This window comes from Haemaphysalis longicornis, unplaced genomic scaffold, assembly GCF_048455015.1.
Source record: "Haemaphysalis longicornis isolate Haplotype H1 unplaced genomic scaffold, Haemaphysalis longicornis Haplotype H1 scaffold_10, whole genome shotgun sequence".
In the NCBI taxonomy this organism is placed as follows: domain Eukaryota; kingdom Metazoa; phylum Arthropoda; class Arachnida; order Ixodida; family Ixodidae; genus Haemaphysalis; species Haemaphysalis longicornis.
Window position 1 is genome coordinate 80,189,331 of NW_027526204.1, and position 27,319 is coordinate 80,216,649.

The following is a 27,319-nucleotide window of genomic DNA, read 5'->3' on the forward strand; positions in this document are numbered from 1 at the left end:
AGTATTTAAAAATAAATAAAGCGAAGCGACACGGAATAATTGATTATTTATTTCTTTGCTCATAATACAGTCGAACACGGATATATCGAACACGGGTATATCGAATTATTGTCTATATCGAACTCATAAATTATCCCCTTGAAAATTCTGTGCAAAAGTATAGGAATTCGTACGTTTATATCGAACCGTATTTTTCCCGACATTGGGTATATCGAACTCCGCGCGAGGTGCTCTTCGGCGGTCGCTGCACCCCTGATTGAGGTTGAGGAGGATGTGGAGGAATGCGCGGGCACGGCGAAGACTGGCTCGCGGAACTAATCCCCCCTACCGGAACGAATTTGCGCTTGCCCAGTCGGGCCCCGCTACCGGCCGCCGTAGCGTTAGCGAACGGAGCCCGGAGCCCGAACGCAGCTCTCTAGGCACACAAGCCCGAACGCTCCGAAGATGTGACAGTGTGAGGTAAGGATGCCCCGACTGCACACGTTCTTTTTTTTTCCGGCTGCGTACGTTCCCCGGCTTGCCGAAAAAGAATTTTTTTCTCTCTCTCTCTGGGTCTGTCATCCCGCGATGTCGTCTCGGGAAAGGGAGGAGGGAACGAAGGCGCTGACGGCCTCCTCCTTCTTTTGCATTTTGCTGCTGTTGCTGCTGTTTGGCGAGTTGTCCCGCGCCTTTCGGAGATCACTGTTTCTCTCGGAGATGACCATCGCGAGCGCTTTGTTGGAGTCCGTTCAGAGAGCCTTGGAATTGTTACCTTCAAAGTTCTTGTGGTACGTGCGCGCTGTTCTTCTTTTGCGTGCGTGTTGTGCATGGTGTGCGAAGGCGCAGCGTACTGCTGGAATGTTCTAGTTGTGCAGCCTCGAAAAGATCGAGACCAGTGTCTTTAATTTTATTTCCAGGACGAAGAAGCAGGCCATGATCAGCGATTTTTTTTCACGGAATTAAAGCGTCCTGTTGCGTCGTGAGTGCGTAATTAGTTTTCATTCTTGAATGCGACGATCGGTAAGTGATCGTCCGCCATAGGTGAGGTCTCAGAGCCCATATTTTTTATATCGAATTTTTCATATATCGAACTATTTCGCGATCCCCTTGGAGTTCGATATATCCGTGTTCGACTGTATGACATGTGAAGAATGCCGGCACGCGGTGTTTCAGGTGGTAAAAAGTCTTTTTCACTGAAGGCGTACGTTGCTGAGCACAGCCCGTACGCGCATGCGCAGTGACCTGTGTGCATTGCAGTTAACACCACTGGAGATGGATCTGCGGTATGCGGCAACTGTCTGCAAAAAGTGCGAGCAATGACTCCTCGGAAGAATACTGCAAATACCAGAACATTTGACGGGAAGGAAGCGTGTTTCCTTGAATTTGAATTTTATTTACAAGGGGTTTGATATTATGAGTAATACGATGGGGAACACAGGAACACGTAGTAACACCCTAAGATAGCTATGGGCATAGAGTTTCTTAGTGGGTATACTAGAGAGGAAACTGCACCTGAGAAGCTATGTCGTCGTGGGGGTTATGGGAAGACCCCTCTTGGGGTCTTCCCATAACCCCCACGGTCTTTGGATCTTTGGCTTGGGCTTGGCATGACTATTGGATTCTTAAGCGGTTTTTGGGATTTGCTTTCTTCACTATGCATTAACACATCTACGAGCTACGAGGAAGCCGACCCGCCGCGGTGGCTCAGTGGCTAAGGCGTTGCGCTGCTGAGCACGAGGTCGCGGGCTCGATTCCCGGCCGCGGCGGCCGCTTTTCTGATGGAGGCGAAAAGCAAAAACGCCCGTGTGTACGAGATTTCGGCGCACGTTAAAGATCCCCAGGTGGTCAAAATTAATCCGGAGCCCTCCACTACGGCGCGCCTCATCGCCTGCGTTGCGTCGGCGCGTTAAACCCTACAATCAATCAAGATCCCCAGGTGGTCAAAATTAATCCGGAGCCCTCCACTACGGCGCGCCTCATCGCCTGCGTTGCGTCGGCGCGTTAAAACCTACAATCAATCAACGAGGAAGCCGAAATCTTCCCTGTTGTGTGGTAGCCATGTTCGGTGAAAAGACAGGCAGTGCGTGATCGTACCTGACGTTGGTCATGCCGCAGTCGGCGGACGTATCACTGAGCGGGTAATATGCCGCTTCGAAAGTTGCAGCTAACGAAAAAAAAAAAAAGAAGCAAAACGTTCTTCGACGAAGTCAAGATACGACAGATACGGGTGCCTATATCTGTCCTATCTTGTCTTCGTCCGCGACTGTTTAATTAACGCCATGTTTTCTTTTTTCAGGTAGGAACCAACTCACTCAACAACAAGTTTTGTTAAACTGTAGCTGACGGTCGGTGCACCGGTTCATCACGAAGACGACGTTTTCGTAGGCACGCTCAAAAAGCTTTCCGAACTCTTCAAGCAACTTATTATCTGAAATAATAATAAATGTAACCAAAAAACTCTGTAATGAGTTTCCCACAAAATATTGAAATTGTTGTTAACTACCAGCTTGGACTGAAGAACAGTAGGCACAACCGTTCCTGCGAAAATACACTTTGCTTCCTTTTTCATTAGCCTTTAAACAGCCTGTTTTATGTTCCACTTATATAATAACACACCATTCTTTGTGATTTTGTGTTTGAATATACGGCCACTAAAGCGTTTCAATCCAATCCAATGATGAAACTAGGCGAGCGCACAATGTAATGACAGCCCATGACTACACAAATGGCCTTGATGTGAATCGCATAGACGCTAGCGCCAGATTCCTCTCTAGTGTATATTGTAAGAAACTCTACGCTTGCGTCTGCAAATTACGAAGCTTCGTATCGCCAGCAGACAGTGATAACTCTGTTAGGTAATGCGTCACTGGCAACTTTTTGCGCCGATTCGTTACAACAGGTAGCACTGTTCCTTACTTCGATATTGATTCATGGTCAATCTTGTAAAGCGCAAAAAAGAGCTCTAAGGTGAGTTGAAAATAAGTTTATTGGCGCTTGCCCAATGTTTAAAAGACGCAGAAGCAAATGAAAAAATTGGCCGCGTATCTGCTTCTTTCGTTGCAAATGTCGTCGAAAGACGATGGTCTTTATTGACTTTTGCCAAGTAAATGCCTCCCTTCGCTTTCCCGCTCACCTCTCATGTTGTTCCTCTTGCGTCGCGCTAGTCCCAAGGTAAAGACGCCAAAGGTTTGCATAAATCATTTTAAATTTCCCGCGTTCCACTGCTCCAAACCGGGTGTCTCGATGCCAACGCTGCCGTACGGCGAAGACGCGCGTGAATCGAGGCGCCCTACTTCAACGTTTATAGAACCGCGTTTCCATACTCCACGTGCGTTGCAAGCAGAACGTGAAACCTATCTAGTGGAACCTTTCGTAACTGTTGCCGGTTGATTCCTTAAAATTCCGCAAGAAGCTATAGTGGCGCGGGCGACAGCAAGCGATGGCGGAGTGAATTTTTTTTCTGGAGTTGATGAAGTATTTAATTTCGCCAAAGTGAAGCATGTATGATTTTTTATAAAGGAACACTGCAAACATGACTTCTGTATTAATTTGTTCTCTTATATTTGCGTAATGTCTTGTTCTTCTTCAACAATGTTGACAGGTACGAACATTACACCGGACTTAGACGGGTAGATTTAGCTGTGACTATATAAGACTCTTGCGCAAACATTGTTTTATTTTGGCCGGGTGGCTGAATCGAGTCACAGACCGACAGACGGACAGACAGACATATAGACAGACCAAAATTTCTGGGTTTAAGCAGCCCAAGAAACACTATCGTCTTTAATACGGCAATAGCGTCATCCAAGCTCCTCCTTTGTTTGGTCGTTGGTGGCCTATAATAACGCGCCATGCCACCGCCGACTTGAACGACTGCCTCTATTCTTCGGAGCAGAAACACGCAGAGAGCCTCGATGAGTGCGGTGTCACGTTGAAGGCGCTTCCACTCATGTTCTGTTGCTTCCCATAGTTGGGTCGGAGTTCGCCAATTCCAGGGACAACATCGAGAGGTTCACTTTGATACGGCCCCAAATATGCTCTGTAATCTTCACGTCGGCACCCTTGGCGCACCACTGAAGTTGCCTTACCCGTCGCTCTTCCAAAAGGCGCGCCACGTCCTTCGATGTGTGAACGGAAGACAAGTCCTGCTGGGAATGGGTGCGTCCCGTTCAACACATAGAGGATCATGTAGTGCTCGAGCAGAGTGCAATACTATTCAACGCAGAAGTTTGGGCTAGTCGGTGATACGACTACGATACCGTAAAAGGCCCGACAAGACGGGGACAAAGGAAGAGACGGGCCGAACGCTAGTTGCAATCGACAGCTGCAATCGTGGACTATCCTCTTCATGGGTCCCGTCTTGTCGCACCTTTTACCATGTCCGAGTACAATACGCAGCCCTGGCGTACCTCCCATCAATTATCACCAGTGGGCCTTCGTGGGAAATCGCCCCCAGACGTTCACAGACATGCGTCCCCTGGCGGCCACCTCCTGGATATTCTGCGGACTAAAGCGTGTGTGTTCGTTCCGCCACACTTCCTCTCGTTGGTCCCAGCGGCTCCAGAACGTGGACTCATCAGAGAAAACCGCATACTTGCGTTCGCTCTCGCTCTAGCTGCGGTGTTCAGTAGCGAACCTCAGAGACCTGCTTTGTTGGCTGCGGTGAGCAGAGGTTTGTGTGCCGCGATGCGACTTCGCAGTCCTGCTTCTCTAAGCCTTCGCCGTACCGCGCTGTCGCTCAAGTTGTCCTGGCCAAGTGCACTGCGAACGTCCTTCGCACTTTGAAATGGTTTGTCGCTGACGGCAGCCACGATGCAGAGGTCTTGGTCGTTCGTTGTTGATCGGCGTCGCCTGCGGTGCAGCGCATCGTTTGTTTGTCCTTCGTCTCGAAAAGCCTGAATAATCCGGTTAACCGTTTTTAAAAGGGCGGCGTATCACGAGAGCAATATTGCGCTGCTAACCACTTTCAGACATTTCTTTTGTACTTTCCCGCTGTTCGAGAATCACTCGAGGCATATGGAGGCTACAAAATCAGTTGACTGCTCTGCGTGGGCCACTGATGCGTGTGATCTGAATTTTTCGGAACGAAATTTGCGCAACAAAGTCGCCCGAGAGACAGTTTATCAATGTTTCTTTTTTTTTATCTATTCGTCTGTCATCCTGGGTTCGAGCGCCGCCGCTGTTTGAGGTTTCACTGACAACTGGGTGCGTTGATTCAAATAAAGAATCGGTTTGAATTACAGGTCAAGCTTGGTCTAAGAGTACTATCAAGGGGTTGTGCGAAGTAAAAAAAAGAGAATGGGTAAATGAATGGATAATGAATCGGTGTAAGTCACTCAATTGCACCCATTACCGTCTGATTGCCTGTCGGACGATACCATGCTATCGGCGAAATGACGTAAGCTGCTGCTTTGTAGAGATCCCAGCGTGGTGGGAGTGCCAACAGTTAGTGGAAGAGCGCCCTCCTCCCCCCTTTGATTTTCACAGCGCTATCCACGTATCGCTCCGAGTCTCTTTCGAGGCTGTTTTCCACGCGTTCCCGTGTTCCCTTTCATATTGCTCGCGATAGTACACGATAGAAGCATGATTTGGAAAAACACACTAACAGGTTCCAGGTAAAAGTCGCAGGCGTATCTTCACCTCCTGCGACTTCTGTAGTATTTGCGCTGCATTTCAAAAAAGAATAAGTGTTGTGTAACAGAGGACCTGTCAACGGTTGTTCGTCCGATCGGCTAAAGGCGGTGGCCAACACTGACAGTAGAATATAGTGACAAGTGATAAGAAAAGGAAATCAGAGCGCTTGGCAGTACAATTCTGCACGGAAATCACGTCCTTGTTGAACGCAGGCAATTCGGAATGATGCTCCTCGGTTCACCCGAACGTTTCTTGCGTCACTGGTTGCAGATTCCGAAAGCATAATACGGCGTATGTTTGGGGCGAGTTGATAATCGATGCTTAACGCTTTCTGCACAAAAAAGAAAAGAAAAACAATTGAGAAGAGAGAAAGACAGGGACGAACAGAGGAGGGAACACGGCACAATGTGGTTTAGTTAAGACAAATGACCTTTCGCTATATCCCGAGAAATGTACAGCTGTTTCCGGGCATGCTTAACCTCAGGCGACATTTAACGTAGCACACTGTAACAAAACTGCATCACTGACGTCGTGCTGTTGCCATGGGTCTCAAAACGTTCCGATACGTTTATACGGAGTTGTTTCCTACAGTGCTGGCGAAGTTTCTTCTTGTTCGTACCTGTGGCACCCCGCACTCCAGTTTCTTACTGCAACAAACGTGAAACAATTACCGTGTAAGAAAAAAAAAGTGAGGTTATAGGGACTTTTCATTTCGTGAATGTTTTATAAATGCGTTTAAAGACGATATTCGTTCCTGGCGTACATAAACGACAACATTTTGGTCTGTCTGTCTGTCTGTCTGTCTGTCGGTCTGTCTGTCTGTCTGTCTGTCTGTCTGTCTGCCGATTCAGCCGCCCGGCCAAAAGTAAGTATATTCTTGCACGATATGTTTATATAGACTAAAAGTTTCCAAACTACTAAATTTCGTAGCAATGTTCATAGTTTTTAACATTGGTGAGCAAAAAGCAAACAGGTATATTTGAAAGATAACATCAATGCACAACTGTTACTCGCAATGCTTCCGTAATTGTAAGTAGATGTGAGCTTGATTTTTCTATAGCAGATCAGACATACGGGTTGAAAACAATATTGTGATCCCAAAATACAAAAGCCTTCGCGGAGACATTTCAAGTCAAACAGTAACGAACTATTCCAACAGATGGTACGTGAGCAGTGGAAGTAGGGGAAATTTATTTTATTTATTTATTTATTTATTCAAAGTACCCCTGAAGGCCCTCACGCAGGAGGGTATTACATAGGGGGTAGTCAGTGCAGCAGAAACAAACATATGAACAAAATATATACACTGGGAAAAATAGAACATAAAAAGGACAACGCATGCGCGAACACAAATATGATATATGTAATGTTAGCTCGAAATAACGCGTAAAAAATTAACTCTGTAGAAGCAACAACAAACAAAACTTTTTAGAAAAAGAACAATCTGTCAGAAATTATACAATAAATAAGCGATAGTTTTGTTTTCAATTCACAACTTCAGTGAGTATTAGTTGATTAAAATTAACAGCATCAATGACGGTGGCTATGTGTGATGGCAATGCGTTCCAGTCAATGATTGTACGCGGAACGAATGACCGAGAATAGTGCAATGTATGACATAGTAAACTCTTCACTTTGAAAGGATGGTCGTGTCTGGGAAGAATGGAAGCTGGTGAAGAAAAGAAATCGTTATGAAGCAATGGGTGGTGATAAAGTTTGTGAAAAAGTGATAACCTTGCAGCTGTGCGTCGTTGCGACAAGTCGAGCAGTTCTGCACGAATTTTCAACTCAGTGACATTGGAATGACGGAAGTAGTCTGAAAAGATGAAGCGAACTGCGCGGTTTTGAAGTGATTCGATGTTGTTGATTATTGAATTGACGGAAGGACCTTTCCAGGGCAACAGGGGCTTAAAATAGACTGCGCTTTTGTGCTCCAACCACAATTAAACGACAGATGTTTTTCGCATTTCAGGTTAAGTTACTGTTGTTTAGTATGGTCGACAACTACACAGAAAAGTCTAAACAATATGATGACTTTACAAAAAAGAGCTCTGCGGGCAGTTGGTAGTAATATTTTGCTCCAAGAAAGTTGTACGCCTTACGTCAGTCTTGGGAGTACAGATTTTTAGACCTATGCAAATTACGACGTTAGAAATTTATCGTCAATACAAAACAGGCAAAGATATATTCACCATGAAACATCACGAAAACAGAAGTCCCTATGGATTAAGAAACGAACTGATAGCAAGAACTCGTGTTAGGACAACTTATGGGGGCCAGCTATTGGTTTCACAAATACTACATCTGTTGAATCGGTACCCTGCAGTATCTGTTCTAATTCAAACTACTATCTTGCGACATGGGTTTAAAATTAAATCGAGAAACAATTTTCTTCCTGCAGAGTAGCACGTGTTGTGTGCATTAGCACTAGACAATTATTTAATTCCTTTTTCCTTTAAACAGTAAAATATCGTGTTAGTTCATTTGTATACACAAAAAATATTGTGTATCGTGTACTTCATTTTATATATTTATGTTGCATGCACTAATTTATAGATCTTGGAAAATCTTTCCTCTGTATCCAGTTGCCTGATGAAAGTGATTATTGTGTAAGGGGTTTGAACTGTGTTAGCCAAAAGCGCTTGTTATCTCAATATATTTGTCGTGTTGTACCTATTGCTTGCTTGATTTCTGGTATGTTGAACTTCTTGGTTTTTTTTGTGCCTTGTAAGGGGTGGCATGGCCTCTTAAGGCATTTCTTTGCCTTTAACTTTTCAGTCGAGACAATACTTGTGCGAGAATTGTTTCGAATAAATGCAAAAAATAACAACAACGACAACAACAACAACAAATACTTGAGCAAATATCCACCGTGTTTATCGAGGGTGAGCGTGACAGGTTACGCGGAAGCGCTACCAGAAGACTCTCGTCTTTGGTCGACAATAACTGCATTATCACTATGGATGAATAAACAAATTATTATTATTATTATTATTATTATTTACAGAGAAGGGAGCATATGCGTGGTGATTTTTTCCTAATGAAACGATTTGGCTAAGCTGAAAATCGAATACCGTAAAAATAAACAGCGCAAATTTCTGCCCACAAAGCCTACTATCCCTTTGTTTGTGTGTGTGTGTGCGTGTGTGTGTAACCCCGCTAAGCTTCACCGTACGCATACCGGATTCCGAGAACGGGCACGGACTTTTTGTGGTCGACTTTTCGAGTGCTTCACTCATAAATAATTGATTGTTTTATTCATTGCTTGGTGCATGTCTTAGCAGTGTGTGTTGTAACCCACGCTGCAGCAGCGCAAATTTGTTTGCACAGCGCGTTTTAACACCTCGCTGCTTGTATGTTCACATTTCTGGGTACTCCATATACAATCCGCATCCCCATTCAATGAAAAGCACTCTACACAACGAGGTGCAAACGATTCCCGGAATTTTACAGACATACGTTCCACTACATACATATTTCTTCATAGCCGACGATCCAATGTTTTCTATTAAGCGCGTTTTGAAGTATTTAATAGAAATACATTTTTTACAGCTCATTTCATACCAGGCATAATCACAATTACCTGAACCTGACACCAGCCATCTTTATTGGCCTTAAATTGATTCCACCCTTTATTTTTACTGAAGGGCTTTAGTATTTACTTTCACACCACTGTCATGAAATAACTCTTTTGGCTCTCTTTGTCCGTAGTCGTACTTGCGCCATAAAAACACATTTGGTGGGCAGTAACTGTCGGGTATGTGCGGAGCATTGGATTTTAGGCGTAACATTTGGGTTTAAGTAGCTACGACGTCATCGGGTACCGGCAGCTTTAAGCACGTTGGGTACATATAAGCGAAGAAGGAAAAATGAGAGTTTATTCGAGGTGATGTAAAATATGGTCTTCAAGAGTATTTCCGAATGGGTACCGTTGACCGCGTCATACCTCAGCTGAGTTACGTTAGGCGTAGCATAATATGTTCTGGACTAACGTTATATCACCTTATTCATTTTCATTTCATTTCATTTATTCGTTCCTTAAGGGCCCGAAGGCATTACATAAAGGGGGGGGGGGGGGGTGGGGGGCAAATACATATAGGGAAGACAACAAAAAAGAAAGAAAAAGAAAAATAGTGACTGACATGCACCAGTCAGCACAACAACAACAAAGCAAAAAAAAAAAAGCAGATCAGAGGAAACTACCACCAGATTACCAGATTACACATGTTCAGTTATAAAAAAAAAAAGCACAGAAAAAGAAAAGACAAGCAACAGCAATCGTGCAGGTTCCAAATAGTAAGGGTCCCACTGGTAAGTAAGTTCAGCTTTAGCGCATGTCAAGCAAATTACGTCGCGGCTACAGCCACCGGTTGACGCTATTTGACCTCAAACCGCAGCGTTAGGCCTAGCGCCGTGTCGGTGCATACCCGGTTCTCCCCATCCCGCTACTGCGCATAAACGTTAGCCCAATGGAGTTATAAACTCGAAAACACGGGAATTCGAGAGCGACGGCGTTCTTTTTAAAGACGATAGTCTTTCTTGGGCTACTTAAACCCAGAAATTTTGGTCTGTCTGTCTGTCTGTCTGTCTGTCTGTCTGTCTGTCTGTCTGTTCAGCCGCCCGGCCAAGAGTAAGTATATTCTTGCACGATACGTTTATGTAGACTAAAAATTTCCAAACTTCTAAATCTCGTAGCAATGTTCATCGTTCTTAACATTGGTGAGCAAAAAGGAAACAGGTATATTAGAAAGAAAACATCAATGCACAACTGTTACTCGCAATGCTTGCTTAATTGAAAATAGATGTGAGCTTGATTTTTCTATAGCAGATCAGAAATACGCGTTGAAAACAATATTGTGATCCCAAAATATAAAAGCCTTCGCGGCGGCATTCCAAGTCAAACAGTAACGAACTATTCCAACAGATGGTACGTAAGCAGTGGAAGCAGGGGACATTGAATTGACGGAAGGACCTTTCCAGGGCAACATGGGCTTTATATAGACTGCGCTTTTGTGCTCCAACCACAATTAAACGACAGATGTTTTTCGCATTTCAAGTTAAGATACTGTTTTTTAGTATGGTCGACAACTACACAGAAAAGTCTAAACAATATGATGACTTTACAAAAAAGAGCTCTGCGGGCAGTTGGTAGTAATATTTTGCTCCAAGAAAGTTGTACGCCTTACGTCAGTCTTGGGAGTACAGATTTTTAGACCTATGCAAATTACGACTTTAGAATTTTATCGTCAATACAAAACAGGCAAAGATATATTCACCATGAAATATCACGAAAAGACAAGTCCCTATGAATTAAGAAACGAACTGATAGCAAAAACTCGTGTTAGGACAACTTATGGGCACCTGCTATTGGTTTCGCAAATACCACATCTGTTGAATCGGTACCCTGCAGTATCTGTTCTAATTCAAACTACTATCTCGCGACATGGGTTTAAAATTAAATCAAGAAACAATTTTCTTCCTGCAGAGTAGCACAGGTTGTGTGAATTAATGAGCACTAGACAATTATTTCATTCCTTTTATTTTAAACAGTAAAAATGACTTGTTAGTTCATTTGTATACACAAGAAAATATCGTATATTGTGTACTTCATTTTGTATATTTATGTTGCATGCACTAATTTATAGATCTTGGAAAATGTTTTCTCTGTATCCAAGTGCCTGATGCAAGTGAATATTGTGTAAGGAGTTTGAACTGTGTTAGCCAAAAGCGCTTGTTATCTCAATATATTTGTCGTGTTGTACCTATTGCTTGCTTGATTTCTGGTATGTCGGAACTGCTTGGTTTTTCTTTGCCATGTAAGGGGTGGCATGACCACTTATTAAGGCATTTCTTTGCCTTTAGCTTTTCACTCGAGACAATACTTGTGCGAGAATTGTCTCGAATAAATGCAAAACAACAACAACGACGACAACAACAACAACAACAAAAACCTGAGCAAATATCCACCGTGTTTATCGAGGGTGAGCGTGGCAGGGTATACGCGGCAGCGCTACCAGAAGACTCTCGTCTTTGGTCGACAATAACTGTATTGTCATTGTGGATCAATAAACAAATTATTATTATTATTATTTGCAGAGAAGTGAGCATATACGTGGTCATTTTTTTTAATGGAACGATTTGGCTGCGCTAAACATCGAATAGCGTGAGAACAAAAAAAAGCAGCGCGAATTTCCGCCCACAAAGCCTACTATCCCTTTGTTTGTGTGTGTGCGTGCGTGTGTGTGTCACCCCGCTAAGCTTCACCGTATACGCGTACCGGATTCCGAGAACGCGCACAGAGTTTTTGTGGTCGAATTTTCTAGTGCGTAACTCATAAATAATTGATTGTTTTATTCATTGCTTGGTGCGTGTCTTAGCAGCGTGTGTTGCAGCAGCGCAAATTTGTTTAGCGCGTTTCAACACCTTGCTCGCTGCTTATATGTTCACATTTCTGGGTACTCCGTATACAATCCGCATCCTCATTCAATGAAAAGCACTCGACACAACAAGGTGCAAACGATTCCCGGAATTTCACAGACATACGTTCCACTAAATTCATCTTTCTTCATAGCCGACGATCCAATGTTTTCTATTAAGCGCGATTTCAAGTAATTAACAGAAATCTAATTTTTGCACCTCATTTCATGAAACGCATAATCACAACCTGGCCATTTAGACCAGCCATCTTTATTGGCTTTAAATTCATTTCACCTTTATTTTTACTGAAGGGCTTCAGTATTTACTTTCACACCACTGACATGAAATAACCTTTTTAGCTCTCTTTGTCCGTAGTCGGCCCTGCGACATAAAAACCGAGTCATCACCATAACATTTGGTGGGCAGTAACTGTCGGGTATTTGCGGAGCATTGAATTTTAGGCCTAACATTTGGGTTTAAGTTGCTACGACGTCATCTGGTACCGGTAGCTTGAAGCACGTTGGGTACATATAAGTGGAGAAGGAGGAGTGATAGTTTATTCGGGGTGAAGTAAAATATGGTCTTCAGGAGTAATTCCCAATGCGTACCGGTTGACCACGTTATACCTCAACTGAGTTACGTTAGGCGTAACATATTATGTTTTGGACTAACGTTATATCACCTTAAAGTTCAGCTTTAGCGCATGTCAAGCAAATTACGTCGTGACTGCAGGCACCGGTTGACGCTATTTGGCCTCAAACCGCAGCGTTAGGCCTAGCGTCGTGTTGGTGCATACCCGGTTCTTCCCATCCCGCTACTGCGCATAAACGTTAGCCCAATGGAGTTATAAACTCGAAAACACGGGAATTCGGGAGCGACGGCGCTCTTTTCTCTCGTCCGGTCTTCACTGTAGTACTGTACGAAACCTGGCTGGACGCAGGGGTTCTTACACGCTGTACTTGAGAGCGGCTTCAGAAATCGTCTCGCCGATTTCAGAGGCGAAACACTTCAGATCACCCGAAAATAAATCAATCGATCAGAAATAAAGATAATCCACGGGTTAGATAAGAATACACACATGGAAAGACTGCAGTAGTATACATTTAACTCATAAACCACGTATCGGTATACGTTTAGACTGTTCGTATATGATGCGTTTACGTAGTGCGCGACATCCTCACATGGGTTCGCTCTTCGTTTGCTATTTGGGACTCTGAAAGTTTGAAAGTTATTGCAACCGGATGCACTTTCCGTGATGGTTGGACGCACTTCTAGCTTTTGCGTTTCTCTCAACATTCTTTAGGAATGGATGGTCTTTTTCTTAAAACAATCTGGCTGCTTTCCCATATTTTATCCCAAACATGCCTAAGGTTTCCTTTGTGTCGAAGGGATGGCAGAGTTCATTTACAGCGAAGGAACCATCGATACGTGGTTAATCTATGGTCGGGCGGCAAGCAGTCGAATTTGCGCTTAGGTAGGGCAAAAAAAAGTATCGATGGACTGAAGGGTACCATAGCTCTCACGACGACACACAGATAAAAATAAATTGAACATTGAACACTAAACAGAGACGTTGTTTGAAAAAGTAAAATTGTTTACGGAGTAAAGAAAAAAAACCCCAGAAAAATGCGTCGCCTTTCTGTCACATTTTTACAACCTAATTGTCTGAATACAGCAACCGCTACTAACCTCTTGCGATCTTTGCCACATTGACATATCGTTATTTTGTCGCGGCTTTTGTTATCATGCATTGGCGTTACCGTAGATGCCTTCTGTTTGTGCGCTTGGGTGACCTGAATCATGGTAATTACGGCTCGACATCTTGAGCAGTGCGCCCACGCCAAGGCAAAGTAAATTTCACGCCAGATGTCGAATTAAAAAAAAAACGGGGAAAAAATCCTTCCACAAAACCACTACATGTGTCTAATGGTGCTGCTTTTCGGGAAGAAAACATCGGCGCAACGTGCCCGTGTAGGGAGGTTAATGGGCCTTCAGCGTTATTTTAGATGCGAAGCATCTCATGGTCGGGGCTGTGTCCCTACCTCTCTCGTTGTCGTTTTCGGCCGTCCGCACTCTACTGCGCATGCGCGTCTCTTCAGCCCCGTCAGCGTTCGGCCTGACGTCAGCGCAGTCCACTATAAAAAGAAATAGTTAGGCGGCGCCCGATTTCGATCCCACCGATGGCCGCAACGGGAGGTACGTGGCGCTCTTCCCACTGCGCTACAAACCGAGACGGCAGCATGTGCTAAGAACGCGCCTTATGTCCTTCACTCATTCGGACTACGTCAAGAAGCTACTGATACAACTAAGGCACGCGAAGCTGAAGGTCAACGGAAACGACGAACTGAAAACTAAGGGGAACTTCAGTCGACCCCATGGCTGCTTGGCATACTACTCAGGGTTCCCCTACGGGAAGATGGCGTAATTTTTTCTTCCCTGTCTTATCAGAGCCGGATCTTGCGGTCAAATAATATCGACAGAACATTCTACTGGAGTGGAAACATCCGTACGTATTCGCATTTTCGCCTGCCAGTTTTAACGGTCGTCTGCTTTAGCGGTCGTCTGCAGACCAACATTGGTGGCCATCTTCTCAATTTGCTGTTTTTCAGCCTGTTTTGGCCTTATATATATCGCCACTGTAGACACCACTACCGAGGATTGCGCGTTTTGAGATGTACCAAGAGCTATTCTTGCTTAAAAAGCTCCCGCTTCGCACACTTGTTGAATGAAGCCAACGCGTACACTACGCGAGCCACGAACCGCGTTGTTACCTCTGCACGCCTATAGCAGAAAACCGGTGAAAACGGTTCTTGTTGCTGGTCAAATGAAATCATATCCAAAGTGATTCATTTCTTTTTGTCGAAACGTTCGTTTTAATAAGCTACGCGACGTATCGTATCAAAAGTATTTCTTCTCGGTAAAAGCCAATGTGTGGAAAGCAACCTTCTTTTTGTTTGTTTTTCTTCACCTGCTGCGTTCCAGTTCATTGTGCGTCCCCCTTTCTTCTCCTCTGCTTCGTTTTCGCGTCTTTCCAAGAGTCGCGAACGAGCCGACGAACGGCGTCTCTTCACCTCCCCCTCCCCCCCCCCCCCCCCCCCCCCACACACACACACACACACTTCTGACTTGCACACCGCAAATACGAACTTGGCGCTGGCGTCAAGGCCTGGGCAATGCGCAACCGACAACTCACATGTCAGGGGAACACGTGCTTTTGTGACTGATCACTCCGTCCCTTGGTTGCCCCACCTCGGGTCCTTCACCGAACCAGGATCCCGACGCAGTCAGTTACCAGGCACACATCGTAGTCAAAGCGCCGGTATCTGCGCCGAATATATTTATTTATTTATTTATTTATTTATTTATTTATTTATTTATTTATTTATTTATTTATTTAGATACTGCGATTCCTGATAAGGATTTTAGCTAGTGGTTTCAAGGTTTTAAAATAATGCATAAGGTTGGCAACAATTGTACAATACAACACAGGTGAATAGGTTCTCTTTCTGCTCGGGTGAAAAGGGTTGTGGCAAATAATAGTGTGACACATTTACACACACACACGCGCGCGCGCACACGCACACACAACGAAGAACAACAGAATATTTATTTTATAATGATAATTAAGGTGGGACTCGAACAAACTTATAGATGGCTGTAGAGCTTGAGTATTCTGAGGTTTATTCCAATCGAAAATATTTCTAGGCAAAAGGAATACATTAGTCTGTACGTGCGCGATGCGGGGCGTGACTGTTAATCCATCGCGTACCCTGCTGAAATTGAAATCACATCTGCAATATCCATTTTTTTACGCCCCTGATTATCTGGTAGAAAAAAAAATTCAGTCGGGATAATGGCTCCTGGGTGTCTTGACCGGGAAACACACATTGCAGCATGTTTCTTCGAGGTGGAAACGAAATTCCTCGGTGCACTGGAGTCGTTGTCGTTATCGTTGTCCGCCGTCCGCACTCTACTGCGCATGCGCGTCTCTTCAGCCCCTTCGGCGTTTGGGCTGACGTCAGCACAGTTCACTATAAAAACGGAATAGTTAGGCGGCGCCCGGTTTCGATCCCTCGACTCTCTGGCCGCAACGGGAGGTACGTGGCGCTCTTCCCACTGTGCTGCAAATCTTTTTTTTTTCTTTATTGCACTGCGCTACAAATCGAGACGGGAGCATGTGCTACGAACACGCCTTATGTCCTTCACTCATTCGAACTACGTCAAGAAGCTACTGATACAACGAAGGCACGCGAAACTGAACGTCAACGGAAATGACGAACTGAAAATTAATGGGAACTTCAGTCGACCCCATGGCTGCTTCTCATACTACTCAGGATTCCCCTACGGGAAGATGGTGCTTCCTGCAACACTGAACTTACGGCGAGTAAGAGCAGCTCCGCTGTGAAAAAGAGCTTGGATTGCTTTTTTGCACGACGGGGCAATTAGGGTTTCACGTTAAAAGGTTTCGAATGTGTCAGAGCTTCGAAAGTGTCAGAGAACCTCGCATAACTACAGCAGCAATAATTTATACCAGCAGCAGCCTACAGAAAAAAATTCAATTCCGAGGTAGCTGCACACACTCAAACAGGACAACTAAATGACACGGGAAGTTAAATGTGAACTGCTTTGGAAGACGTCAATGTAACACGGGTCAATGTTTGCACGATGAGAAGACACCGCATAGACAGAATACAGGAAAATATTCTTGCAGGAAAAAAGGCAGGGTGACGATGTGTTCATGAGAAGTTTGATTGATCAAGTTTTAAAATGGGATTATTCAGATGACATTTTGCACCATTCCAATTATCACGGTTTAAGCTATTTCGCGCTGAATAATTATGTGGCTCAGCCTTGACGCCAAGGCACGGTCACCGGATTTCGTAAACGCGCCCAACTTTTCATTGTGCGCTTTAGTTAGCGGTTCTGTTTTCTAGTCTTACGGTTGCATGAGAGCATGCGGTCGGTGCTGTTGCGGTGCCGCAGGCTACGAAGTGTGTACAGTAGAAAAAAGTGCGTTCGATCCCATCACGAGTGCGTCGCACCTTGTATGCCGCCAAGAGGTTCTTATCACGCCCGTTCTACATGGTGCGAATTTCCCCTGCGAATTCGCAGCTGCGGCGCCGCTCGTTCGGCAAAACGATCTATTTTTTCTGTTTTCACTGATGCGGCATATCGCGGAACGCCAAGGGGCGTTCACAGGAGAAGTTCGATTGTTCTTAACATTTGACAATTTGCCACAGCAACGAGAACAGATCGTTTTGCCGCACGAGCGGCGCCGAAGTTGCGAATTCGCAGGCGTAATTCGCATCATGTAGAACGGGCTTTAGTCCACCCAACCTCTCCAACAGGCGAAGTTAACTTCTCCGCTAGGAAAGTTTTTACGAAGCTTCTCATTGGTATCGTGCGCCTAGTCTCCGACAAGTTACAAGTTAATGTAACAAAACGTGTTGGGGGGCTAGTTGGTCCATGATTCTTAAAAATATGTTTAGCGTAAAAAACCAAGGAGACGGGACAAGCGCTAACTTTCTACGGCCAACTGCACTCAAATTTCACCTCGACCAAATTTATTTTTAATGTGTAGCAAGTACCCCCCAGTCAGCTGGGACACAAGTGGTAGCCCCGTGAAACGCCTCGTTAATCAGTCAGAAGCGTTTAAAAAAGCTCTGCGGCAGACCACGCTGCACCTGACGGCGGATCGCGTAAACAGCCATGACGCTCCTGTGACGTTCCAGCCGACGGGGGCTTCTTCCTCTGGCCAGCCACGCAGCCGGAGAACCGGTCGAGCTCTGCTGCGCACGCTTCACCCGTTGGCTGTCCCGTGCGCGCGTAGAGCTTGCGCGCAGACTTTCTCCCGCGCTGGTGACCATCCGGCCGCTCGCTGGACGGCTGCAACGTCACTGCAATGGCCGCGCTCTCCTCGGTTTTGGTTTCAAAATCGCCAATTTTTGCTGGCCGATTGCGGCGTCCACGCGCGTATTTCAGCTGTTGTATTTTGCATGTTGCTTTCTATTTCAGCAGACTATACGAAAATAAGGTTTTCAAGAGGTCGAAATTTTGAGTGCAGTTGGCCTTTAAGGTTTTTTTCGAGCGTTTCGGTGATTGACGCATATGCGTACTTGTGATACTGTTACTGTGGCGCATGCTGCGCATGCTCGAGTTGTTTCTATATTTACCGGCTCCGGCGGTGAATGAAGTTCAGTTGAAAGTTAGCGCTTGTCCCGTCTCCTTTCTTGTGGAGCGTCTTTGGTTTTTTGGGCTAAACATATTTTTAATTTACAAGTTATTTAATTGGAAGTCGCGCGAATCGCTACAGGCGGGTTGCTTAAACTAGCCCCTCACAATTTTTCGGAGACCGAGATTTTTTACATGTTCAAAAGTTAATTTCAAAAGTACGACAATTGCTCTAAATTCGTTTCTGTGGAGGCCCAGTCAGTATTTCGTGTATGTTTTATTCATACGACGCTCTGTTCTAGAGCAACGCGAATCCAAACTTTTCGTGGAGTTTAGCACCTGGTGTGCGGATTGGTTGATTGACTGTGAGGTTTAACGCACCGAAGCTAGACCTGGGCTATGAGGCGCGCCGTAGTGCAGGGCTCCGGATTATTTGTGACAACCTGAAGACCTTTAACGTGCGCCGGAATCTCGGCGGCGCACAGGCGTTTTCGTTTCTCGCCTCCATCAGAAAAGCGGCCACCGCGGCCAGGATCGAACGCGAGTCTTTGGGCTCAGCAACACAACGCCTTAGCTACTGAGGCACAAAATTAACGGCGGGTTCTGCGGCCACGCCACTTGCTATGGTTCCACTACAACGGTTTAGTGAAGCCAAGTGTGAATGCTGAACAGTTTTATCACTTGGTTTATTTATTTAAAGGTATCCTCCTATTATTGCCGTAACCCTATAACTGTCAACGACTAGATTAACTTGTTCAGTCATGCTGCTTTGTCAGGAAGTATTTCAAACGATTTTTATATGCGCCTAATTCGCCCATCAATCAATCACTAACTGCTCATGTAGGATCCTCATTGGCATTCGAACCAGGCACAAACCTACACACATCTTTGTAGGAGTGGTTATAGCCTAAAAATGCTGCCAATGACGTGCTAATTCAAGGACGACGTCCTTTGTGAAGCGTTGGTAGCGTTGTCAAGAGAATGAGAACTTATTACCCAAACCTTTACCCCTTTTCCCCAACATGCACGAGTGCCATTCTTGTGCAATTCATTCATTCATTAATCTGCGCTGAAGTCGCAAAATTCGCGCGCGTTGTCGGGAGAAAAATGGCGCCTTCGACCTTTTCTACGAAGAATACTTAAGAGTATCACTGAAACCAAAAACTGGAGTGAGGAAAAACCAAAAACTGGAGTGAGGAAGAGACGCGAATCTCGCGGTTGTACAGTGGTCCTCGTAAGGTAACTCACCACGGTGAGGTTTTATTTCGGGAGCATGCCGAGTGCCGACGAATTTACCGCCTCCTCCGAAGCCAGAGCTGTGATTTACCGTCGCAAGCTGTCGACCCTTAGTGTCCTGTCCCTGTTACGAAAGGCGCCGCAGAGACGAGGAATAGCAGGGAAAGTAGGGCGGGCATTGCCGGCCTCGTTAGTGCCATTGGCGGTGAGATCGTTGCGTGGCGCCCCCTGGTTCATGACGTCAGTATGCTTTACACTGATTGAGCGTGGCTGCAGTGTTCGCGCTCGAACTGACCCGGTTTGGTGCTTGAATGCATCGAAAAGCCATTCCTCCTTTGCTGAATTGTATTATGAACTTTTGAAACCCGTAATTAACATCAGGCTGTGTACCGCAACAAATTAATCATTAACAAATCAGTGTAACTCGTTTGTGCTACCTTATTCTCGAAGTCCAGGGCTCAGTGCCGTGTAATTAGTGCTTAGTTAAACTGCCTTGGCTTTATACAAAGTATTTTCGTGATGCTATCAAGAAGGCTCAAAGGGTTAGCCTCTACTGCTTTGCACCGAACAGTGGGCGCCACCAATTGCATTGCAAATGAATGAATAAAATGTTTAATGAGAAGCAGGTGCTATTGTAAGGGGGCCAACCGGGTGGAGAGGATGCCTAGTCCGCCACCCATTGGCTGCGTGATGGTTTAAGAACTTTATTTGCCGCAAAAGGGAAGGGGGCGAAGGTAAAGGGATGGAATGGCCATATGCGGAGTAGGCCTCCGCTCAGATTTCGGCCCATGGATTTCTGGAGGTCAGGCGCTGGGCTGCACATGATAGCCTCCCACTGCGGCTGCGCGGGACCTCTTCGCCAGGACGCCAAGCCGGATCCTATATGGTCCTTGCTGGCCAACCGCACCGTCCACTGTTGATGGAATGGTTGGGGGTTGGTTGCACACCGGGTGTTCATTGACACTACCATACCTGGTGATATTGGGCACTGGGTGATGGACAGGAGTTAGCTTGATAGTGAGTGCAGAAACTAACATCTCATCATTACGTCGCCCCGGTAAGTGAGACGTGGGTGTGGGACGCCATAATTTCTAATGATAGCGACAGTAGGAATTGTTGCGCGGCAGTAACCAATGAACAATATATCAATGACAGCGTGCAGGCTTTATAAAAATTGTAGCGTGGAGTATGGTTTCTATAATCAGGAGTGACATCGGTATCGCGCTCCCCGTAGTTGTCCGAGCCCAGCTGATGCATGCTATAGCGGGTAAAGAGCAGGAGTAGGACGTAATCAGTAACCTCATTAGTAATTGCAGTGCGGAATGCAACTCCTCGTGAGCACTGAGGTCACGATCTCTCTCTTATTGGGAGGCGCAATAGGAACTATTAGCTTGTTACCTCATTGACTGTGGCGGGAACTTTTCCTGCTGTAACCCTGATGTCTGATATTCACCACTCATCAACGTAGTCACCCCCCATCTGGTGTAGCAAGCCTTGTCCCTAGCAGGGCCGACCTCACCAATTCACATTAAAGAGCATTCTCTCTCTCTCTCTCTCTCTCTCTCTCTCTCTCTCAGTTGTCAATGTCGGGCAAGGTCGTAATGGTCGACCGGGGTCTTTATTAGGTGGATGACGATTCCAATCCTTATTCAGTGGCCACTCATCCTCCTGCTAGCGAGGTTACTCAAAGCGCTACAATTCCCAATGGAGGGCGGCACTTTGATCCTACTCCTCAAGCTAACTACTGGGCAGTGCAAGTAAACAACGTTGTCCTCGGGGGTTAGCCGGATCATGATCTCCCACTGATTTTGCTTAGCAGGCGTGCTCTTAACGTTACCTTGGAACACTGGAATTTAAAGTGAGCTATAAACTCTTGGACAAATGACTAAATCGCCCCATTGTGCGTCTGATTTCCGTGTGCATCTCTGTGTTTGAGCAGTCACGTGTAAGCGAGAGTTCTTTCATATATTTTCATCACGCCTTCACCCCCTTCGGTGTAGCAAGTCGGGCGCCCAGCCTGACTGGTCACCTCGCCTGCCCATCAAAGGTGTTTCTCTCTCTCTCCCTTAGCCCAGATGAAACGTTGATAGCTCCTTGGACAAAGTGAAGGCATCAGTTCCCAGCCGAAGCGCACGAGCAGTGCTTTCAGAAGCTTTTGTTTTTATCCCACGCTTCGACTGTGCAAGTTTTATCACAAAACGTGATGTTTGATGGCTGGTCGACACTGGTCGCGCTCCTTTAGGCGTAATCACTGGCCATTGTTTCTTCCTGCCCTATAGCGTAATTTTTACGCAGGGGGAATTCCGGGAAATTCACCAGGTGTCATTAAACGTCGGTGTTACTAAATGCCGCGTGCGGACGCTTCTGAAGGTTGTGCATGAATGCTACCTAAGAGAACACAGCGGTCAGCCCGCAGGCCAGTGTTACCACTCCAGTGTTACCACTCCGGAGTTACCACTCCGGAATGGTTACCACTGGGGGTGTGCATGTTTACTCGTGTAAACGTAATATTACTTTCAACATGTTTTGTTGTTACAATGTAAGTGTTTGGTTCAACCGCAGTGTCAAAATTAATTGCTGTGTGCCCTGATGGATCACTGTCTATCGTCGCCTACATGCCTTGTAATGGCTTCTGGGGCCCCGACAAACTGCGTGACGCAGCTTTTAGCCGTGGAAGCTTTTCCAGTTTGTTTCTGGAATAAATATTTTTTTGATTGATTGTTTGATTGAATTGGAGACTCCGGACTCATTCCACTTTTTTGCGGCCCCGGAATGGAATGGCAATGGAATGGCGACAATGCTTAGAGGAATGAAATGGGAGTTGAATTAAGGCGCCTTTTGCCCGGAATGGAATGGGCTGAATTTTTGAACTAGCTGTGTCAATCTTCAGCTACGCCGTTAGCTATTCAACAGCATCACTGCAGCCAAAGCGTTCAATCGCTGCCTTTAGTTTCTTGGCAGCCAATGTGAACGCTCGGGTAATAGTTGTCGCCCATCAAAAGAGGAGCTCTAGAAGAGTAACACGTTCCTGGCACCTATAAGGTGCGCTAACGCGGCTGCTTTGAGTGACTACCGTCGTATTTTGAAGCCGCGCAGTCGCCAAAATCTACAACGGCAAGTGCGGCCACTTTTCCCCGCCATGGATTTTCTCCGCATCAGCTGCTGTGAATCTCATCTCAGCCGGTAGCATAAATGAACATTTTTTTAAATGCCAGCTGTCAGACTCAGATAAAACCAATCGTAATGCGCGCCAATATACAATGTTTAAAGGGATTGAGAGTGATTATGATGCATGGTTACTCTCTGAAATTTCAGTGCGGTCACACTATTTCACAGCGTTGGCACAATGATGCCATACCTGCCACTCTTTTACACTCCAACATTACAGTTTAGGAGTTATAATTTAACGCCTACAAGTTTTGCTTCGCGCACAGGACATGTGCCGTAAGCTGTGTGACGCGAACATATAAACTTTGGCAGGCGGTCTACCGGACGCGGGGAGCCGTTTTCACGCTCGTCTTGCTCAAGCATTACAACCACCAAAAGTAGTTCATACTCTGATGAATTACAGAAATGGAATTGAACTTCACGGCCATTCCAAGAGCGGGAATGGGCAAAATTTTGGCATTCCGCGGGTTTGAAAGGAATGGAATAACGGACAGTTCTAATTTCTCGGAACGGAATTTGAACGGAACGGGCCTACTTATTCCGCAACACTGCCGCGGAGTAATCAGGTACCCCTTTGGTTACACTGTTCTTCAACCGTAGAGCGGCCAAAGAAGGGGGGTGTAAAGAGGCCGCCGCAGCCAAAGCGCACGGGTGATTCGCCGGAGCGCGCACGGCCGCAGGCCCTCTCGTCAGCGCTTCTCCTCTGCGGAGGGCGTCGCGTCGGGTCCCATGGCTCGGTTGGACCCCGGCCCAGTTGGCACAGCCCAGTGGCGCCGCTCTGACAAGCGGGCCACGACGCACGGCTGCCGCCTTCCACTGCCCTTTCTCAGTCACAGTCGGAGTCGGGGCGAGCAGACGACGCAGCCGGGAAAGGGGACCGGCAGACGACCGCAAAGAGACGAACAATATTCCGGGCGCGCCAACTTTGAACGAAAAAAAATAAAAAGAGGAGAAGGGGGCAAGGAAGAAGAAGCGACGACCCTGACAGTGCCGTCGCCTGCTCTGGCCTTCATTCTTCCCAGCGGGACAGCCTTCCAATAGAAGGCGGTTCGAGTGTCGTCTGCTATCTACCCAAGGCCTGCTCGATGCGGTAACAGGCAGTTACGAGAGGTTAGGGTACAACGACCCGCCAAAGAATGGGTCTGCTAGCGCTACCTAGGAATTAACGCTGACAGTGCAACGTGCCCTGGCCGTGAGCGCTTGGCATGAAACTCGCCTTGTGTGTGAGCTATTGTAGCGTGCGTGTGCAATTGTGTGTTCACTGTAGCGTGTGCGCGCGTGTCTGCGTGTGCGTGTGTGTGTGTGTGTGTGGGGGGGGGGGGGGGGGGGGAGTTTAGCGTCTTACGCCCAGTTCTGTGCGCAAGCGGGACTGTGTTCAACTGCGGCCTGGTTACGGTCGCTTGGAAACAACAGAATTATTTGCAGACGGTTAGGGGGCAGTCTGCTAACGTCTGGACGTCTTCTTTGCTCCGTTGCCGACGGCGGCGAAAAGTTCAAATAGGCCCGACAACAGCATTGGCATCCGGGTGTGGATAGAAAACAGAAATGTGCCCCACAATTCCTGTCAGCGGCGGAGCTAACAGTGCAGGTGGGGCATCTAACGCCGTCTAAAGTTCTTGAAGACGTCTCTCTCCGTCTCTCTCTCTCTCTGCCTTTTTAAAATGAAGTCGCGTAATCATCACATTTCAGCGAGGTCGACCAGGCACTTTAATAAATAAATATCACATGTTTCAACAGTATTCTTTTCGGGCGCTTGTTTGGGTCGGAACAGAAACTATATGAGCGACTACAAGCATAAAATTAGCCCCAAAGGGACTCTGGGACTCTATAGAAGCGAAAAGGTTAATGAAGGTTTCTAATCCATCTGAAAAAAAAAAAAAAAAAATCCCGGTGTCAGCGCAGACAAAAAGCCTAACCAATGGAGGCAAGCAACAGAGCATGCCAGCCGACTCGAGTCGTTGTCGCCTAACTCCGCCACAGCCCTCAGCGGAAGCCGAAGAAGGAGGGCAAAGAAGAACTCATGAATGGCGTGGTGTGCGTGGAGTTTAGCGTGGATTCACGACTGAAGCCACAAGTGCAAGAGGGTGGAAAGGGCGCGACAGAAGGCACGCAATGGGGGACTGGCTGCTGGTATCATATTTCTAGCAGTCGGCGTGTCTGCGCGTGGGAGTTATCGGACGGGCCTTCTCCCCTACCAGGAGGTCCTGTAGGGTCACAGACGATAAGAAAGAAGCCCGCGAAGGAGGAGCCCGCTCTCACAGCATTGACAAGTTCCGTGCAATGAGACAGTCTTTACCCGCACTGAGTCAAATCACAGCAGCGTATCAACTCGAACGCCGCATCACACCGCCACACATCAATTGAACTGTTTGAGTTAGCTAAAACTGATCGAACTTCAACGAGGCTACTTTCAAACCATCTGTATTAACGCTACAGGCATGGAGCCCATTTGAGATATCATCGCCAGAAAAGCAGTTCTCGAAAACGACGACCACTCCGAAATGCAATCTGCATAAAAGTGTACAAGCAGCTCCCCTGAATAGCAGTTTCACACGCCCGCACCTTGAACTAGGCAGTTACTTAGGAACTGCTGGTACATGCGGATAAAACTTGGTCGGGTAATCAAAGCTGTGTTTTTTTTTTAGTTTGATCTAACTTCGAATTAACATTTTGTGGCTCCTGGATTTTTTAACTCATCGCTGATGAAAAGAACTGGACATAAGTTCGAACCTTGCGGCACTACCAAGGCGACGGCGCTTGAATGTCAGCCGCTTTTATCACGTTCGGTTACGCTGCATGCATTCTCGACATCGTAGTCCTGTCATTTTCGCTGGTTGGCAGGGGTGCGGGGGGGGGGGGGGGGGGGGGAGGGGAAGAGATACGGCCTGGCAGCACAGCGACACCCAACACCACGTGACCACTCTGTCGAGGAACCACGCTTGTGTCTCGCATGGGACGAGCGACCGCTCGGGCCGGGGCTTTTTCCACGGGATATCCTCCCACGCCCACGCTCGTGCGTGTGTGTGTTGACATTCAATATCCTTCGCTTCACTTCTCGGCCCCCGCTGATAGAGGCCTGTCTTGCTCCGCCCTTTTCTTTACTAGTCTCTGTCAGGGTTTCTCGAAGTCGCGCCTTCCTGCTCCGTTTCCAGTTTCGGCCGGATCTAGCTCGCTCAAATGCGGCACAAATTGGTACTGACTGGACTGTAACAGAAGAAGCGCACTGAAAAAAATATTTGCTCAGGGGCCCTCGCTGTAGGGGAAATGGAAGCGGATGCGATAAAGCTATGGAACAGGGGGACGCCCCAAGGCAATGTCCTGTCCCCTTTTCTCTTCAACGTCGCCATGATTGGTCTTCCCAAAATTTTAAACCGAATTGAAAGCCTTCAACAAAGCCTTTACGCAATGTCAAGGACGTCGGATGGTGATAGTAAAGAGCATTGATAACCTTTAGGAAATGAAACGTTTTATTCACAAAGAGGCTCTTATCATCGATTTTTTACACATCCTTGTCTACATGCATTATCACATGCATGCGCGACATGTTGGCCTCCATTCGAGACCTGTCCGATCGTTGAACGTATATCTCAGCTAAGAGAAAGTGCTCTCGAGATCACAGCTTCCATTAGCTAGGCGCAACAATGTCAGTGCAGCATCTGCCAGTCTGGGGTAGCGAGCGTAGAGTCATGCCAATATTCAGTGAGTTCAAAAACTGTGTTTGTGGGGCTTGTTTCCAGCAGGTACAGGTTGAGAACGGCGGACCGTCAGCCCACAATTGTGCAGATCCCCACTTTGAAAAGGTACATGCTGGGATTAATGGGGTTTAAACCCGATTCCCTTGAGACAAGTTCCGGGTGTGAGAATCGGGTAAGATCTGGTTTTACCCGAAAACGAACAACCTTACCTATATACCATCGGGTGTGGAAGTGTTCTCACACCCTAAGTTTGCATCCTCTGCCGACCCCTTCCCAAGAGCAGTGGGAGGGCCACTGGGCCGTTCCCGCCTGGAGGAACAGCTACCGCTGATCTTCTGGGCGACAGGACATCCTAAACGGAGGATGTCGCCTGGGCGTTCAAACGGATATCCCCTGTTTCGCTCTCGATAAACGTTATTTCCCCGCCCTGCGAAGAGACGTAATAAGAACCCTCAAGAGCATGCCATCGACAAACGCATAAAAAAGGGGCACTGCGTTCGAACAAAGATTCTATGAAACTGAAGGTTACGCACATCGCCGTCGCGTCAAAGAAGGCACGTCCCTCAGTTGAGCTCCATTACCTCCCTCCATTCCTCCCTCTACTCTAAATCCATCCATCCATCCATCCATCCATCCATCCATCCATCCATCCATCCATCCGTCCGTCCATCCATCCGTCCGTCCATCCATCCGTCCGTCCATCCATCCATCCATCCATCCATCCATCCATCCATCCATCCATCCATCCGTCCGTCCATCCATCCATCCATCCATCCATCCATCCGTCCGTCCATCCATCCATCCATCCATCCATCCGTCCGTCCGTCCATCCATCCATCCATCCATCCATCCATCCATCCATCCATCCATCCATCCATCCATCCATCCATCCATCCGTCCGTCCGTCCATCCATCCATCCATCCATCCATCCATCCATCCATCCATCCATCCATCCATCCATCCATCCATCCATCCATCCATCCATCCGTCCGTCCGTCCGTCCGTCCACCCACCCACC

The 27,319-nt window shown here is 46.7% G+C and overlaps 2 long non-coding RNA genes across 2 annotated transcripts in view; both read right to left on the reverse strand.

The window, feature by feature from the left end:
- Positions 1-5,648: 5,648 nt before the first annotated feature.
- Positions 5,649-15,306, reverse strand: LOC144157820 (uncharacterized). Its single transcript, XR_013319879.1, has 3 exons — positions 15,224-15,306; positions 6,233-6,260; positions 5,649-5,944 (listed from the first exon to the last, which is right to left on the reverse strand). It is a non-coding gene; the product is annotated as an uncharacterized LOC144157820 (long non-coding RNA).
- Positions 15,307-20,121: 4,815 nt separating this feature from the next.
- The window catches only part of LOC144157822 (uncharacterized), a 36,601-nt gene continuing 29,403 nt past the window's right edge, over positions 20,122-27,319 (reverse strand). Inside the window, exon 2 of the long non-coding RNA XR_013319880.1 lies at positions 20,122-20,350. This is a non-coding gene — a long non-coding RNA (uncharacterized LOC144157822). The remainder of the gene's footprint in view (positions 20,351-27,319) is intronic.